This window comes from Neovison vison, chromosome X (assembly GCF_020171115.1).
Source record: "Neovison vison isolate M4711 chromosome X, ASM_NN_V1, whole genome shotgun sequence".
In the NCBI taxonomy this organism is placed as follows: Eukaryota; Metazoa; Chordata; class Mammalia; order Carnivora; family Mustelidae; genus Neogale; species Neogale vison.
Genome location: NC_058105.1, coordinates 27972692 through 27990110, shown reverse-complemented (window position 1 = coordinate 27990110; position 17419 = coordinate 27972692). Strand labels below are relative to the sequence as shown.

Sequence of the window (17419 nt, the reverse complement as noted above, 5' to 3'; positions counted from 1 at the left end):
TTCTTCTAATCATCCTGCACCCACATAAAAGCTGCATTCCAATATACAAAGATATTTTGCAAAAAGTATAAGGGTTTTGCACCTGCTGGTGTAGCTGTAGTAACACCTTCATGAATTTCTTTTTCTTGTGTTTTTTTTTTAATAATTGTCCTTATGCTATATTCATTTATCTTGAAATGGTGAGGAGCACAGCTGTAAACCTCAATCTGCACCACTTTGTATTAAGGGCCAAATAGATTTTCCAACATTCCCCATGCACTTATACCCCAGGTCTCAATCATGGGATAACCTCTCCATATGAAGATTTAGGTCTGCATAACAGCATTACTACCTTGTGTATGGGAAAAAAATGGGAAGAAAAAGTGGGATAAATCCCCAAATGCTTATTATTTTTTTATCAGAGTAGATCCAAACAATTAAGAAATACATACCAATGGCTTTTACATTTCAACCAGGCTCCTCATTCTTCAGAGTCACAAGTTAAGGATCAGGCAGTAAGTAGTCCAGTAATATTAATTTAGAGAAGTCTTTCCACAGGGAAAGGACGAAGAATGATACATAAGCAATCTAGTAACACTTGACATTATTAACTTTTTAAATTGCCAATGTAAAAGGCAAAACATGACATCTTATTCTTAGGAACTGCATTTCTTTATTAGAAATGTTGGACCATCTCTAATATATTTATACCTATTAATTACCAACTGTTTTGACAGTGTCATAGAAGGCAAATGTCATATCTCCCAAAATATCCAGTGGTGGGGCATCTGGGTAGTGACTCAGTCAGTTAAGTGTCTGACATCAGCTTAGGGCATGATCTCAGGGTCCTGAGATAGAGCCCTGCAACCTATCAGGCTCTGTGCTCAGCAGGAAGTCTGCTTCTCCCTCTTCCTCTGCCCCTCTCCCCACTGTGCTTTCTCTCTTCCTCAAATAAACAAATAAAATCTTAAAAATTTATATATCCAGGGATGCCTGGGTGGCTCAGTTGGTTGGACGACTGCCTTCGGCTCAGGTCGTGATCCTGGAGTCCCAGGATCGAGTCCCACATCAGGCTCCCAGCTCCATGGGGAGTCTGCTTCACTCTCTGACCTTCTCCTCGCTCATGCTCTCTCTCACTGTCTCTCTCTCTCTCAAATAAATAAATAAAATCTTTTTAAAAAATTATATATCCAGTGGCATTTTTGTTAAATGGGATTCTGCATCTACTGACTGCACCATGCGGCTGACCAATATGAAGATGTTTTTCTTTCATTTCAAATAACTTGTGATATGTGACATTCTATCTATATATAGTTTGGGAGAATCAATCCATTTCTATAAATTAGTACAAAAGACAGGGGATGCATCATTTTCTTTTATGGTTGTAATGAACCTATTACTGGATATTGTCTGATCAGATATATTATAATAGGACTTGATTTTTCTTCTTATATTAACCACCAAAAGGTAAACATGCATTTGAACATTATAGTTCTTGATAAATAGAAGAACTGTAACAAAATTTTTCATACCTATGCAGAAGACATACATTTTCTAGGTTTTACTAGCAGTTCACATTTTTTTTTAAAGTCTGTTTATTGTCTGCATTCCTTTTTGATGTAATGTGTATCACTCTTCTTTTCTTTATAACATTTGAGTTTGCTCTTACGCTAATACATACAAGTAATAGGAACTAGTGGTGGCATGGTCATATAGTGGGTTGGGAGTTGGTAGGTTTAAGTCTCATGCAGTTAACATATTTATGGAACAACTCTCACAGTCCAAATTCTATTTAATTTGAACAGCTGAAGTGATGAAATCTATCTCTGCCATTTGCTAGTTTTTTTAAATCTGTGAAAGTCACTTCTTTTAACTTTAATTTCCTCACTTACAGACTCGTTCAGATTATGGAACACAATAAAATTAAGAAAACTACTTTCCACATTTTAATTACAGTATACATGTTAGAGATTGCTATTGTTTTGCAGTCACATTCCTTCTTCCTTTTGAATAATTTTCTTTTATTTTTCCTTGGCTTATTTGTACCATCTGCAATTCAGATAACTTATTTCTGCATTTAGGCTAAACAGAGATGATCTCTATGTGCCTTTTCAGATTTCCATGTGTTGGAGACATCTCAAACTCCTAGTTGGGGTATATGGCAAATTCAGAAATGTCCCGATAATGAGTGAGTCCAATGATTAGGTTTCAAATACTGTCCACAGAGCTAGTTTTAGCCTGAGGAAAGATACCTCATTGAGGATTAAGTTTATTTTCTTTTTTGATTAAGCAGGCTCATCTTGGATTAAAAATGCATACCCTTTGGAGATTGGTCAAACTCAAAACAAAGAAGATCTTTATAAAACTATGTCTTCCAGGATTTCAGGGCTTTTATGTCCCCAAACAAGTGGCATTTATATCCCTAAATAAGTGGCGAGTAACTAACTAAATTAGTTTTCATACTTTTTGGAAGAGAAAAAACACTCCTGGCAGAGACTCAGTAAGCAAAAGCGCAAATTCTAATAAACTCACCTGACCTTTTTATTTCAGATGCCTTAATTGTAAGGCGAATATTGATCTGAGATCTGACCCTTCCTTCTCAATGACTCATGCAAAATCCCATTCATCTGTGGTCCCAAAGGAGTAAGACTCTCAATGGGCCTTCCTACTTTATTTAGTAAAAAGAAAAGTTTGAGAGATGTAACTCAAAGAATATGAAAATTTGTATGTGTCCTTTAGACACTGTGATGGACAAATAAAGTGAAATCCTTATTTGAGAAGCAAATTCAGATTGAAGAGATAGGAATACCAAATTACCTAATTGGATATTTTTCAACCCAACTAAATTTATTATGTTTTTTCCTCATCAATTACACTCGTAATTTTTAAGATCAGCTTTATTGAAGTATAATTTATAAATAATAAAATTCACCCATTTAAGTTTACAAGTTGATGAACTTTGACGAAGATATTCAGACCTGTAATCACACCACAATACTATATAAAGTGTTTATATCACCAGAAAAATTTCCCTCCTGGTTTCCATTTGTCCCCTCTTCCCATCCACAGCCCTTGGCAATCACTGATCTATCACTGTGGTTTTTCATTTCCCATAATCTCATATAAACAAAAGCATACAATATGTAGACTTTTGTGTCTGATGTCTTTTCATTTGACATAATAATTTTCTGATTCATAAATCCTGTTAAGTGTATCAATAGTAAAATCCTTAATTCTGAGTATTATTCCACTGTGTTGTTATGCAGAAATCTCTTGATACTCACTAGTTGATGGACATTTGGGTTGTTCTGGTGTTTGCCTTTTGTGAGTAATGCTGCCGTGAATAGTCATGCATACATTTTCATATGGATGTATACTTTTATTTCTTTGTGTTAATAAATATCTAGCAACAGTATTACTAGATTGTATGGTAATTCTTTTACTTTATAAGAAATGGTAGTTTGGCAAAACAGCTGTGTTCTTTTCTGTTTCCATCATTAATGTTTAAGTTACCATTGCTTCCCATCTTCACCTAAACTTAACTGTAGCTTGTTATTATTATGCTTAGTCATTTCAGTGTATGTCGTAGTATCATATTGAAATTTTTGATTTGAAATTCAGTAAATGTGCTTTGTATGAGCTTACTTACCATTAGTATATCTTCTTTGTCTAAGTTTCTGCTAAATTTTTTGCCCATTTTAAAGATTAATGTTTCCATATTGAGTTGCAAGAGTTTTTTTAATATATATTCTATAAACAAAACCTTGATTAGATATAAGGCTTTCGTTTTTTTTCTTAATCCATTCTTTCCCTCTTTGTTCTTTAAGTTAATCTTTCAAAGATCAGATGTTTCTAATTTATATATTTATATGTATTTTTTATATATTCTTTAAAAATTATATAATTTATATATTTATATTTAATTTATATAATTTATATATTTATATCTAATTTTTATAATTTATAATTTTTATATATAATTTATATATTCTTTTTTAATTCTTTATTTTACGTTCTTTACTTAGCCTAAGATCACACAAAGCTTTTCCTATATTTTATTTTAGAAGATTTGTAATTCTAGCTTTACCTCAGAGTCTATGTTACATTTCAAATAAACTTTTTTGTAGTTTGAAAAAACATTAAGTTTATTTTATTCTTATTGTTTCCATGTGGTTAGTTGTTTAAGCACCATTTGTGGAAGTCTTTTTTTTTCCCATTGAGTTATCTCAGCATCATTTTAAAAATTTATGTTGATCATATATGTGTGTTTTTTAAAAATTCACAATTTTCTTCTATTAATCTGTACATTTCTGTGCTTATGCCAGTGCCACAGCATCTTGTTTACTGTAGCATTATAGTTAGTCTTGAAGTTATGTAGAGTATGCTTTCCAACTTTTTTCTTTTATTTCAAAATTATAATGGTTATTCTGAGTCCTTTGTATTTCCATGTAAAGTTTAGAATTAGCTTGTCAATTTCTAAAGAAAAAGTATGCATACAAGGATTTCATTTGGGGTTATATTGGATCTCATGTCAATTTAAGGAAAATTGATACTATGATATTGAGTCTTCCACCTTGGGCAGAACCTGTATCAACTAGTGTTATTCCTGTGAATGTGTTACATTTCATGACAAAAGGAATTTGGACATGTCATTAAAGTTACTAATCAGCTGAGCTTTAAATAGATTATTCTAGATTATCTGGGAGGAACAAATGTAATCAATCACTTGGGTCACTGAAAGCACAAAACAAGGGCAGAATTAGAATTATTCGAAATCCAAAAGTTAATTTTTCAAACCAATAAAAAGAGAACTAAACAAAGAAAAGTGTGTATCCCTTTAATGATTCACATTTAAAGGTTTCATCTCTTTATTCTATTTGATTAAAGGGATTGAATTGAGTTAAACAGTGAATCATGCAAATTAAGTAGTGGTGGTGTTGCATTGATATAACACACTGCAAATTACACATTGTTCCTGTGGGTTTGCTTTTTTCCCTCCAAAAATCCATCACCTCACTCTACTCATGGAAAAATGGCAAAGAAACCCAAATTGAGGGCATTCTATAAAATAAGTGATTAGTATTTTTTGGTAGTCTCTAAGTCATTTAAAACTCAGAAACCCGGGGCGCCTGGGTGGCTCAGTGGGTTAAGCCGCTGCCTTCGGCTCAGGTCATGATCTCAGGGTCCTGGGATCGAGTCCCACATCGGGCTCTCTGCTCAGCAGGGAGCCTGCTTCCTCCTCTCTCTCTCTCTGCCTGCCTCTGCCTGCTTGTGATCTCTCTCTGTCAAATTAAAAAAAAAACAAAAAAAAACAAAAAACAAAAACTCAGAAACCCTGAGGATTTGTTACAGAATGGAAGAGACTAAGAAGAAATAATGGTAGATGAAATGTGAAATGCTGGGTAGGATCCTGGAACAGAGAAAAGGTATTAGTGGAAATAAGGTCTATGATTTAGTGAATTACATAGTACAAATGTTTCTTTCCCTGATTTTTTGTTTGTTTGTTTGTTTGTTTTTGATATTTGTTCCGTGGTAATATGTTAACATTAGAAGAATGTGGATAAAGGATATAGGGGAATATTTTATACTATTCTCACAAGTCTGAAGTTGCTCAAAATGAAAAAAAATTAAAAATTGTAGCAGAAGAATAAAATGGCCCACACATTGAAAAGTTCTGAGGACATAAGCATATGACAGATAATCTTTGATTGGTGTGTAGTCTTTCTTGATTAGGAAAAAAACGTTGCCTGCCCTTATATTCTTAGGCTGAACCTAAGAATCCTGAATGTGACACAGAGCAAAGAATGGTTGAAGCAGCACATAAAAGGAATTTTTTTTAAAGATTTTATTTATTTATTTGACAGATCACAAGTAGGCAGAGAGGCAGGCAGAGAGAAAGAGAGGAGGAAGCAGGCTTCCCGCTGAGCAGAGAGCCCGACGTGGAGCTCAATCCCAGGACCCTGGGATCATGACCTGAGCTGAAGACAGAGGCTTTACCCCACTGAGCCACCCAGGCGCCCCATAAAAGGAATTTTTATATTTCAATTCCAAATTTTACTGAATAGGGCTTCAACATTCAAGTAGTAACAGATAGCTCACCTGAGGAACATATCTGTACCAACTGGTTGATCCATCCCACAAAGCAAAAATACATCTCCTTAATTGAGCCTTTTTGGGAAGTCAGTGTCTTAACTGAAAGGAATAACCTTAAGAATAAGGAATTTTTTTTTTGAGAGATTTGGGGGTGTTTATTGAGAGTGGGTTCAGGTACCACCTGGGTGCTGGGCTTCTCTGCGGCGCTGGCAGGCATCACAGCTGGTGAGCCCTTTACTACCACTAGTTGGTGGGCCAGACGGCCATGACCACGATCGCCACTAGCAGTAGCAAAATCACCATGATCATCCCGCAAGATGCTGATTTTCTGTCCACCATAGTCACGCGCCTGGTCTCTGTGCGGAGCTTCCCATCTGTGTTCTCCACCAGGTTGGCAAGGTCATCAATTATTTCGTTTTGTTCATCCAGTTCATTCCCAATTTCCTTCCCCGTCTGTTTCTGCCGACTGATGATAGAGGATAGGGCATCCAATTCTGCATCCTGTTCTTGGATAATTTTCTGCTGCTGTTGCCGGAGTTCATCAAAACCCAAACCTCTGGTCTCTTCTGGCTCCTCAAAGAGCCAAGGGTTGGGGACTCCTTGCTTAGCCCCTCCAGGCATCAGGCTGGACCTGATGAGATCTGGTTCTGCACCCTCGTTCTTAAAGGATGCCACAAGTAGTCTCTCTCAAGTTACAAGTTCATCCAGCAGGTTCTGTCTTCAGTCTCCTTCAAGCTGGAGATCTGATGTGTTGACACAGCTCTTAGCAGCAGGTCCTTCAAAAGGGTGATCTTGTCCTTCTGATTCTGCAACAAAGTTCTGATGGTCACAGTAAGCCTGATTGTATTTTCACCATTTCTTTCATACTGATTTTGCTGTTGGATTTTCTCGGCAATCTCTTGCACAATTTGGCAGGTAGAATCGTATGTGGAGAACCAGGGGTCCAGGGCCATCATGGAGTCCAAGATTAAGTATTTTAAGCAACATAATTTTAAATTTGGAAGCAGACAAGTTCTTGGAACTACTCTTAATTTATTTTATGGTAGGTGGCTGCCTGTTGCGCTTCATGTACATTAGGAAGTCTGAATTAATCTGTTCTGATGGCTATCTTATTAAATGTATGGGATTTTTCTTCATGCTTTCATTTGTTTCTCCTTAGCATTGTTTTACATCTGCATGATTAAAGGGGTATTCTTGTTTCATTCAGTTAGTAGAAGGCTTAGAAATGTTTTTGACGTGAGCTAGCTATAATTTGATGTACTATAATAGATGGGCTTCAGGAGTCAGATTGCGGAACCATTCATGATTTTTTCTGCTGGAAATTCATAGTTTGTAATACCTGCAGGGCACAGTGTTAACTTTGCAAAATCTTTATTTCTTAAAAATAATCTAAGGTATGATGGAGCATTGAGATGCAGAGTGATTGACAGAATTAAAGAAAGATATGAAGAGAAGAAATAAATACCAGAAATGTCCTTCTTAATAAAAAGGAAATACTTTGCTGGTGTTATTTTTAGAAGGCAAACATTTTGAAGTATAAACCTGAATTCAACTAACATAACCTTCCCTGTTTTAGGATATATGTATCCCCAGCTCTCAATACTACTCCTGAATGCTACAGGAACTTTATTTTTCTAACAACTAGCTAAAGTGCACATTTATCTGACAATTCCATCTCTAGTAGAAAAAGTCTGAAAATTATGTTCAGGTAGCTCTCTGAAAGTTAATATAGCAATCTGTGGAATGCTCCATAAAACAGTAGCATATACATTTTTAGTTGATTGAATGTAGTGGGAAAACAAGAGTTAAATTATATTTTTATTTTTTTTAATTAAAAAAAATTTTTTTAAGATTTTATTCATTTATTTGATGGAGAGATCACAAGTAGGCAGAGAGGCAGGCAGAGAGAGAGAGAGGAGGAAGCAGGCTCCCTGCTGAGCAGAGAGCCCCATGTGGGGCTCGATCCCAGGACTCTGGGATCATGACCTGAGCTCAAGGAAGAGGCCTTAACTCACTGAGCCACCCAGGCACCCCTTATTTTTTATTTTTTTAAGATTTTATTTATTTGAGACAGGGATCAAAAGCAGGGGGAGCAGCAGGCAGAGGCAGAAACGGGCTCCCCACTGAGCAAGGATCCTGATGCTAGACTTGATCCCAGGACCTTGGGATCATGAGCTGAGCCAAAGACAGTTGCTCAACCAACTTAGCCATCCAGATGTCCTTTAAATTCTATTTTTAAGTTCTCAGAAAATGGATGAGGTTGCATATGGATTATCCATGTCTCTTTTTTCTCTCTCTATCTGGATTCATTACACACACACACAAATTTAGTTTGTTTTTCTGATACCTGGTTATTTAATTTGCTATAATCTTATCCCAGTAACATAAAGGTAATTTAATTATAAAAATTAACAGTATAATTCATATTTTTATTAAGGCATAAATATTACACATTTTCTCTTTATAAGTAGATAAAACTTTTTAGAAAGTTCAAGAAATGTTTACTATTAAAATCTGAATTAAAATATGAATTGATGAGAACATTATTTGCTAAAGATTTTCTACTGAAAGCTTAAGGCAAATCATCATATTTAACAGAGGAGTAATAATATACATTCCCTTTGGGGCACCTGGGTGGCTTAGGGGGTTAAAGCCTCTGTCTTCGGCTCAGGTTAAGATCCCAGGGTCTGGGGATTGAGCCCCGCATCGGGCTCTCTGCTCAGCATGGAGCCTGCTTCCTCCTCTCTCTCTCTCTGCCTGCCTCTCTGCCTGCTTGTGATCTCTGCCTGTCAAAAAAATAAATAAAATAAAATTTAAAAAAATATATACATTCCCTTTAAGATCAGATGTAAGGCAAAAATGCTTTTTATTGCCATCATTGTTTAACATAGTCATGTAATCTTGCCACAAATATTATGATGAGAAAAATAAATAAGGAATACCTGGATTAGAAGAAAAGAAAATGTATTTTCATTTTATGTAGATAATATGTTGATTTATTTATAGGAACTCTTACAGAATCAACATGCACATTATTAGAATGAATAGATAATTTTCACTGAGAAACAAAAATCAAGAGTTCTTCTATACCTGGCATAGCTAAGGTATTTATTACGAATGAAATATATTTCTTTCACTGTATTTTCTTGCCAGTTTAATCAGTTTCATAAGAACACAATAAAGATAATGAAACAGAAGGAATATATGAACAATGATTGATGACTATTTTCTGAAACTCTCAAAGGACCTCAATCCATAAACATAAGAAGAACTATAAAGTGAAGGAAGGATAAATACAAAGAAATTTAAACCAAAGCACTCTGTAGTAAAACTGATGAAAGTGAACCAACAAGGAGAAAATCTTCAAAGAAGCTCAAGAAAAGAGTTACAGACTATCATTAAGAACAACAATATAACTGGCATCTTACTTCTCCACCCTGCCTAAAAAGGAGTAAGAATGCAGTGAATAATATCTTAAAGTAAAAATGAAACAAATGGAAATTTAAAATTCTGTAATATATCAAACTTATCCTTCAAATTTTAAGGTGAATTGAATTCATTTTTTAAAAAGCGCAACGAAAGAATTTATCATCAGCAGACCTATACACCGCTGCCTTCGGCTCAGGTCATGATCTCAGGGTCCTGGGATCAAGTCCCGCATCAGGCTCTCTGCTCAGCAGGGAGCCTGCTTCCCTCACTCTCTCTCTGCCTGCCTCTCCTACTACTTGTGATATCTCTCTGTCAAATAAATAATAAAATCTTAAAAAAAAAAAGTATTACTTTGGCTGATGGAAACTTATTCCTAAGAGTGCTTCTAGATGGAAAATGGAAAGAGACAAATCTAAATGAATGTTGTCAATATAAAAATATAGAACATCATTGATAACATGTATGGAAAAACTATAGACACTTTTCATTTTTTTAAATTTAAAAAAATTTTTAAAGGTTTTGTTTTGCAGCAATCTCTACAGCCAATATGGGGCTCAAAGCCATAGCCCCAAGATCAGGAGTCCCATGCTCCATTGAATGAGCCAACCAGGCACCCCAGAGACAGGTTTTATTTTATTTATTTATTTAAAGATTTATTTATTTAGTTCAACATTTGTTCATTTATTTTAGATGGCAGGGAGGGGCAGAGGGAGGGGGAGAGAATCCAAGCAGACGCTGCCCTGAGCATGGTACCCAGCACAGGGCTCAAAACCACAACCCAGAAATCATGACCTGAGCCAAAACCAAGAGTCTGGTGCCTAACCAACTGTGAAACACAGGTGCCTCTAGAGACATTATTTTTTTTTAAGGTTTTACTTTTTTATTTGACAGAGAGATCGATCCCAAGTAGGCAGAGAGGCAGGCAGAGAGAGAAGGGGAAGCAGGCTCCCCGCTGAGCAGAGAGACTGACGTGGGGCTCGATCCCAGGACCCTGAGACCACGACCTGGGCCCAAGATAGAGGCTTAACCCACTGAGACACCGAGGTGCCTCTAGAGACATTCTTTAAAGTAAAATGATATATGTAGGTTATAGAGCAAGTTATGAAAAAGGATGATTTTGCAAATGCCAGGAAAAAGGAAACTGTTCTAGCTATACTCATATGACAAAATTTGAAGATAAAAGTAGAAGCATTATTAGGGATAAAGGGAGTTATTTCATAAGGAGAGCCTCTCAACTTGCCAGGAATATATACAAATTGTAACTCTGTATAAACCTAATGAAATCTCAAAATATACACAGCAAAAGCTAATAGAACTAAAGGGAGATTTTAACACATATTTCACTGTAAATTTAGAATAAAATGACAAAAATGATAATGAAGATTGAAAAACACAATATTAAATTTGACTTAATGACAGTAGAAGGGAATGATCAAAATAAAGGGAGACATACTAAAATATAAAGCATGTTTAAAATAGATTACAAATAAAGCCAAACTTTGGATCATTTATGGTATGTTTTAGGGGTTTTTTTGTTGTTGTTGTTGGTTGGTTGGTTTTTTTACTCTTTCACAACCAATAAAAACTAAGGAAGGGCAGAAATAACTATGTGGAATTAAAAAGGGGCATTACTTCAGATCCTATGGGTTATTATAAAGGTGTTAATGGGGTAATTTGAAGAACTTTATGAGAATAATTTTTTTAATAGATGAAAGGAGAAAGTCTTTTTGAAAATGCATGTTAAAAACTGAAACAGGAGGACATGGAAAATGAATAATTCTTTACCTATTAATGAATTTGATGTCATAATTAATTTGAATCCCTAATGGAAACTCCTTCCAATTAATGTCTACTTATGTATCATATGAAATGCTTTGTGTCTAGTGGAAATGCCCAGTAAATTTTTTTTCATCATCTATTTAATGCATCAGAGAACAGGGAATAAGATTCTGTACAAGGTGGAAACATGTAAAGGTACGCTGAAGATCTGCAGTCACTCATTCATTTTCCCCCTAAGAGCAGTTGTGAATTTTAAATTAGGGAAGATGTTAAGAAATAAAAAGTTGAGAAGAAATTAGAAGCCAGAGGATCTCTTGGGAATCTTAAGCAGTGGAATGACAGGAGACTTTAGGGGCCGTAGGTGCCTGTAGTTTTCTGAAAACATTGGTTATATTCTGAACCTATGCAAGCTAGAAGGCTAAAAGGCAAATTAAAAGACAGGTGAAATGCAGAAGTTCTAAAATCTTATAATGTTGAACATTTTAAGCCTCTGCCTTCAGCTTAAGTCATGATCTCAGGGTCCTGGGATTGAGCCCAGCATTGGGCTCTCTGCTCAGTGGGGAGCCTGCTTCCCCCCACCCTCTCTGCCTGCTTCTCTGCCTACTTGTGATCTCTCTCTCTCTCTCTGTCAAATAAATAAATAAAATATTTTAAAAAAATTTGGTATTTCTGGTGAACTACCAGATAGGCATATAATAAACTAGTTGTAAACTGAGATTTACCAAACCTATAGCCCAACATTGACTCCCATGGATCCCGTCTGCTTTAAATCAATCATTACCTCTAAATTAACTGCCTAGTAGAGGGGAGTGAATACCATGCAGTATATGGTAAATTCATTTGGAATCTCTAGGGTTTTTCTTTTAATATGCCATTTCTGTTATTCATTAAAAAATTACTTGGCATGTATATGAAAAAGCTGAGGATAGAACAACTAGGCAGAAAATAATAAGGAAATAGAAAAGTTGAGTAACAATATACAGAAAGTAGGACCAGGAGACACCTATAGAACATTTCCCTAAAAAGTAGCAGAATACACATTCTTTCCAACTATACATGGAACATTCTCCAAGTTAAACCATATGCTTGCCCATAGAACACGTTTTAGAAGATTTAAAGAGTTTGGAAACATAGAATTTCCTATCACAATAGTATGAATTTAGAAATTAACAACAAACTTGTAAAATTCAGAAATAGTAGAAATTAAATAACATACTCTTAAATAACCAAAGGGTCAAAGAAGTACTTATATGGAAAATGAAATATACTTTGGAATATAAGATAATGAAGACACAACATACCAAAATTCAAGGGATGCAGTTAATACAGTGCTTAGTTATAAACGCCTACTTTAAAAAAAAAGAAGAAATAACACATATCACAGCCTAACCTCATATTGTAAGACACCAGGAAAATGATAAAATGGATAACCCTTTAGCTCGACTGACCAAGAATAAATAAAGGACTCAAATTATTAAATTCAGTAATGAGAAAGGGGATATTACTACTGATACAACAAGATTAAAAGAAATATAAGGGAATTGGGGCGCCTGGGTGTCTCAGTGGGTTAAAGCCTCTGCCTTCGGCTCAGGTCATGATCCCAGGGTCCTGGGATCGAGCCCCGCATCAGGCTCTCTGCTCAGCGGGGAGCCTGCTTCTCCTCTCTCTCTGCCTGCCTCTCAGCCTACTTGTAATCTCTACCTGTCAAATAAATAAATATAATCTTAAAAAAAAAAAAAAAGAAAGAACACCATATATCCTTGAAGGCTGTGACTGGAGTGGTGTTCATAGAGGCCAAGTTACACCAAAGATTGAAACCAGAAGCTTGAAAGAGGAATGGAACAGACTCTTCCTCTTAACCCTCAGAAGGATGGATATTTCTCCAAAGACATACAGATGTACAATACACACCTTAAAAGATGTACATAACATTAGCTATCAAAACTGCAAATCAAAACCAAAACGAGATTCCACTTCACACCCACTCCTCTGTACTTCCTGATTTCTGGGGCAGCAGCAGGCCCTTACCTTGTGTTTGTTGTCATTGGCTCCCAGGCATCTAAAGAGTATGCCAGGTGCTATCTATGTTCTCAGACTCGCGAGACCAAAGCCAGTCCATAGTCAGCAGATAAGTCTTATTTTTCTTCTCACGTATTACTCAGTGGCTGAGAGACAGTCTGAAGTGCAGGGAGGGGCTCTGGCTGGTGATTGTACACTAGTCCAAAACTGAACCTTTGTTCTCCTTGGCCCTCAGGCATCTATAGAATGCCTGTCCAATCAGCCTCAGGAGATCAGTAAGCCAAGCCCTTCCCTTAAGCAGCCCTGCAGCCCACCTCCAATATGCTGGAAGTTGGAACACGGGGTTTTGCATTTTTCCTCCCTAGAGAGATGTAAGGATTTGTACTTTGTCACCTGGTCACTCTGTATTGAGCCTGAGGGAGGAACTATGGCAAGTGCTTGTGTGTTGGACCAAAGTGATATCTGTATTGTCATTGGCTCGCAATACGGGATTTTTTCCTGTCAGTGCTCAGATTTAGGCAAGACAGAAACCAGTCCATGGAGCAGCCCCCCCAAAATTCAACATAAGTTCCACTCCTTTCCTTCAGTCCCCAGGGAGGAGCTTAGAGTTGAGGTCTTCTTGCCGATTACATTCATATGGAGTTGTTGGGGAGGGTGTGGGAATATGGCAAGAGGACCTCTTAGGTTTTCCTAAGGACTTCAGTGTGACCACTTTCTCGCCAACCTCCAGGTGCAGGAGCCTCTCAACTGGTTTCTAGATTTCTCACAAATAATTTATCCATTTATCATTGTTGATTGGGTGTGTCTTTCTAGGGAAGGAGGTTCTAGGTCTTTCTATTCTTTCTTCTTGCTGATATCATCAGTGCTCAATATTGATTTTTTTAACACAATTATTAGTTGAATTTTTCTTTCTTTGTATTTCACTCTTTCTCAGATGTATAAAGCAAGACATATCATTTATAAAGATTCTGATTACTTTGTTCTGATCAAATGGGGTACATCGCTCTGAGATAACATCCTGATAAAAAGTTGGAATGGGACTCATATATATTAAAGAGTTGATCAAAATACATTTTAAGTTTTGCACATCAGCATTTTTTCTCACACACTGCCAAAGGAATGTAAATCGGCACCTTTATGAAAAGCACATTGTAATTATGTGTCATGCCTTAAATAACACCTGTACACTAGTAATTTACCCACATCTCTCCCTGGCTCCTAGGAATAAAGATTTACATTGAATACTGTTCTTTGTGGTCTTTTTTATTTTTTCAGTAAAGCTAAAGCTTTTGAAACACATCAAGTGCCCCACAATAGAATAATGACACAATAAAGAAAGGTGCTTAATGGCATGAAATATTATATAGCGACTAAAATACAGACTTAAAAATACTTAGACTTATGAAAATGTTTGTGATTAAGGCAATGTTAAGGAAAGAAAAGAGAAGCTACATTCTAAAGTATACACGTGTTAAAGTCCCAGGATACCTGGTATTTATTTTTAAATATTTCAACTAAAGAAAAAAATAAGGTGAAAAAGAAATTGAGGAATATTCTTTAAAAAATTTTATTTATTTATTTATTTGAGAGGGAGAGAAGAAGAGAGCACAGGCAGTGGGAGGGGTTGGGGGAGCCACAGAAGCAGAGGGTGAAGCAGACTTCCCGCTAAGCAGGGAGATTGGCATGGGCTCTATCGTAGGACTCTGGGATCATGACCTGGGTCAAAGGCAGATGCTAAACTGACTGAGCCCCCCAGGTGCTCCAGAAATTGAGGAATATTCTTAATAATTGTTGAAGTAGAAATTAAAAAATTATTTTGTAGATTTTTGAGTTATTTTTATGTTATCTCAAGTATTACATATTATATAATATCATATATTATATATTATAAATTATTACCTAAAAGTTCAAGGGAAATTCATACATACATATTACAGTCAGTAACATCTCAGAAAACTGCTATTACAATATTATCACTTGTTCATGATTTTTTCCAGCATATTCTCTACCTAAAACGTACGTATATGTGTATGTAAAGATGTGTTATACATGAACAAATGAACAAAAACCATGCACGGGAGAACAAATTTATTAATCCATTTATTAGAATCAGCAGACACTTTGCATTCAATTTACTATCTACAAGAACAAGTAAACTAGGAAATATAATTGTGTGAATTTTAACATTTAGTCTTTGAAAAGCAAATTCTAAACCATTCAAAATTGATGTTTATAGTTATTTAAATATGGTACTTTATTTTTCCTTAGTAATTGAGTTGTTAGAACTGAAACTGCAAGATAAAAAATATGTAAAATATTTTCCCTCAAAAACATGACATCTGAAACTGGTTTTCTTTGACTCTATTCTTCAATATTCGTGTTTCTTTTGTATAATTTGAGAAATAGTCTGTTTCTCCTTTACCCCTAATTCTATCTGAAAGTCATCTTTAACTTACTGATATGTTGTATTACATTGATCACTTTCCAAATGCTGAAGCAACCTGGTATAATCTCAGTAAATCTCCATTGTTTGTGGTAGAAAATTCATTTTAAATGTTTTTGGATTTGATTTGTTAATATTTGAGATTTTTTGCACCATTGTTAATGAGACATATTGCTTGGTGGTTTTCCTTTCTTGTGATGCTTTTAGTCTGGTTTTGATAATGAGGTAATGCAGACTTCATAGAATGAGCCAGGAAATGTTCCCTCTGCTTTTGTAGAGAATTGGTATCATTTCTTCATTACATTTTGGTAAACTCTACCATTGAAACAATCTAGGCCTATGACTTTCTTTTTTTGGAAGGTTATTATTTATTGATTCGATGTTTATAAATAGAAAAAGACTTATGTAGACTCTGTATTTCTTCATGTGTACTTTTTTTTTTAAGATTTTATTTATTTATATGACCAAGAGAAACATAGTGGGAGAGGGAACAGAAGCAGGGGGAGTGGCAGAAAGCCCGATGCAGAGCTCCATCCCAGAATCTGAGGATCATGACTTGAGCCAAAGGCAGACACTTAATGACAGAGCTACCCAGCCACCCCTTCAGTGTGTGCATTTCAAGTGGTATATGTCTTTCCTGGAATTTGTTAATCTGTTATGAAATTTATGGGCATAGAGTTTTTCATAACAATTTGGGGATGTAAGTTTGTCCTGGAACCTCAGTTTTCTGATGGATCCTAGAAGAGGCATTGATTTTCAGTTTGTTCAGACTTTTTCTTGCTTGCAGGATTGGAGTGAAATTGGAAGTCATTTTTGAGTCTAAGGGAACAGTGTTTACAACAGTGATTGGTGACATCTTTTTCAGTGCTTCAATAACCTGATAAAGCCTATGGACCCTGGTTGTAATAAAAAATTCATAAAACCATAATTGCAGTATTGAATACAATTCTGTCCTGAATCCCATTCTTGGTGTCCTGTATATGCTAAGACAGTGTTTATCAAAATTTCATATTCATGCCATTTTTAACAAAATTGGCCAGGGTTCTTTTTTTTCTTTTTTTAAAAGATTTTGTTTATTTGTTTGTTTATTTATTTATATTATTAACATATAATGTATTATTTGTTTCGGGGTACAGGTCTATGATTCATCAGTCTTATACAATTCACAGCACTTCCCATAGCACATACCCTCCCCAATATCCATCCCCCTGCCACCCCTTCATCCCCACCCACCCTGTTCCAGCAACCCTCAGTTTGTTTCCTGAGATTAAGAGTCTCTCATGGTTTGTCTCCCTCTTTGGTTTTGTCTTGTTTTATTTTTCCCCTATGATCCTCTTTCCCTATGATCCTTTGCCTTGTTTCTCAAATTACGTATATCAGTGAGATTATATGATAATTGTCTTTCTCCAATTGACTTATTTTGCTTGGCATTATACCCTCTAGTTTCATCTATGTCATTGCAAATGGAAAGATTTCTTTTTTTCTTGATGGCTGCGTAATATCTCATTGTATATGTACACATCTTCTTTATCCATTCATCTGTTGATGGGTGTCCGGGGTCTTTCCATAGTTTGGCTATTGTGGACTTTGCTTTTATAAACATTGGGGTGCAGGTGACTTTCAGATCACTACATTTGTATCTTTGGGGTAAACACCCAGTAGTGCAATTGCTGGGTT

The 17419-nt window shown here is 35.7% G+C and overlaps 1 pseudogene; it reads right to left on the bottom strand.

Moving 5' to 3' along the window:
* Positions 1-6307: 6307 nt before the first annotated feature.
* Positions 6308-7025, bottom strand: LOC122897012 (annotated as a pseudogene).
* Between the last annotated feature and the right edge of the window lie 10394 nt (positions 7026-17419).